This window comes from Mandrillus leucophaeus, unplaced genomic scaffold (assembly GCF_000951045.1).
Source record: "Mandrillus leucophaeus isolate KB7577 unplaced genomic scaffold, Mleu.le_1.0 Scaffold1252, whole genome shotgun sequence".
Lineage (NCBI taxonomy): Eukaryota > Metazoa > Chordata > Mammalia > Primates > Cercopithecidae > Mandrillus > Mandrillus leucophaeus.
The window spans coordinates 176,465-178,616 of NW_012100899.1; positions in this window are offsets into that span (position 1 = coordinate 176,465).

The window sequence follows — 2,152 nt, forward strand, 5'->3', positions numbered from 1 at the left end:
TGAAAAGAGAGGCTAAACTATGGGGGCAGAATTCACACAACACAGAACAGTTTCACAGAAAAGTTCCTTCTTCTGGTTTCTATGTGAGGTTATTTCTTTTTCAGAATATTCTAAAGAGCGTTCTCAAATGTCCTTTCTCAGATTCCACAGAAACAGTGATTTCAAACTGGTCAATCCAAAGAATGATTTAACTCTATGAGATGAGAACAGACATCACAAAAGAGTCGCTCAGAAAGCTTCTCTCCAATTTTCAATGGAAGACATTTCCTTGCTCGTCACAGCCCTCTGGTTGCCCCTTAATGTCCCTTCCCGGAATCCTCAAAGACAGACTTTCCAAACTGGGAAATGTAGAATAAGCTTTAACTTTGTGAAATGAGTGGACAAGTTAGAGGGCAGTTTCTTGGAATGCTTCTTTCTGGGTTTTATTTCAAGATATTTCATTTTTCGCCGTAGTCTTCCATGTGTTCTGAAGTATTACTTTTTCGGTTTTACTTCAAACACTGCCTTATGAGGAAAAAGGTATAACACCCTGAGTGGAATGCACACATCACAAAGCAGTTTCTCAGAAAGCTTCTATCCAGTTTTTATCTGGAGATATCTCTTTTTTCACCGTAGGCCTGAATGTGCTCCTGAATGTCCCTTTGTGGATCCGTCCATGACGGAGTTTCCAAACTGTGTAATATAAGAAAAGTTTTATCTCTGTGAGATGAATAAATATATCTATCACAAAGCAGTTTCACAGAAATCTTCTTTCCGGTTTTTATCTATGTATATTTCCTTTTTCACCATAGCCGTCCCTATATTCCGTAATGTCTCTTGGTAGCTTTTTCTACAAAAGGGATTCCCCAATCCTCTATGAGAAAAAAGATATAATTCTCTGAGTGGAATGCACATGTCACAAAGCAACTCCTTGGAAAGCTTCTCTCCTGTTTCTCCTCTGGAGATATTCCCTTTTTCACCAGAAGCCTCAAAGCGTTCCTGAATATCCCTTCGCAGACTAAACAAAAACAGTGTTAGAATGCTCCTCAATGAAAAGAGAAGCTTAACTGTGTGAGTGGAATTCATGCGACACAGAGCAGTTTCACAGAAAGCTTCCTTGTGGTTTCAATCAGAGATTATTTCTTTTTTCTGGATACTCTAAAGGGCGTTCCCAAATGTCCTTTCTCAGATTCCACAGAAACTGTGATTTCAACCTGCTCAATCCAAAGAATGATTTAACTCTATGAGATGAATACAAACATCACAAAAAGTTGCTCAGAAAGCTTCTCTCCAGTTTTTGATGGAAGACAGTTCCTTGCTCACCACAGGCCTCCAGTTGCCACTTAATATCCCTTCGCAGAATTCTCAAAGACAGACTTTCTAAACGGGGAAATGTAGACTACACTTTAACTCTGTGAAATGAATGGACATTTCCGAGAGCATTTTCTTGAAATGCTTCTTTCTGGGTTTTATTGGACGACATTTCACTTTTCGTCATAGTCTTCAATGCAGTCCGAACTATCCCTTTTTCAGTTTCACAGGAGCAGCGTTCAAACAGTATCTTTTGAGAAGAAAGGTATAACTCCCTGAGTGGAATGCACACATGACCACTCAGTTTCTCAGAAAGCTTCTCTCCAGTTTTCATCTCACGATATTTCCCTTTTCATCATAGGCCTGAATATGCTCCCAAATATCCCTTCGTGGATCCATCCATGACAAAGTTTCCAAGCTGCATAATGTAAAGAAATCTTTATCTATGTGAGATGAATAAATGTAGCAAAAAGCAGACTCACAGAAAGCTTCTGTCCAGTTTTTATCTGAAGATATTACCATTTTTACCATAGTCCTCTATGTGATCCCGAATGTCTCTTTGCAGATCCGACCATGACAGAGTTTCCGAGCTGCATAATATAAAGAAAGCTTTATCTATGTGAAATGAAAACACAAAGCACAGAGCAGTTTCACAGAAAGATTCTTTCCAGTTTCTCTCTGAGGCTATTTCCCTTTTCACCATAGACGTCAATCTGCTCATGAATATCCCTTGGTACTTTTTTGTCCAAAAGTGTTTCCCCGATGCTGTATGAGAAGCGAGGTATAACACAGTGAGTGGAATGCACACGTCACAAAGCAGTTCCTCGAAAAGCTTCTCTCCAGTTTCTATCTGAACATATTT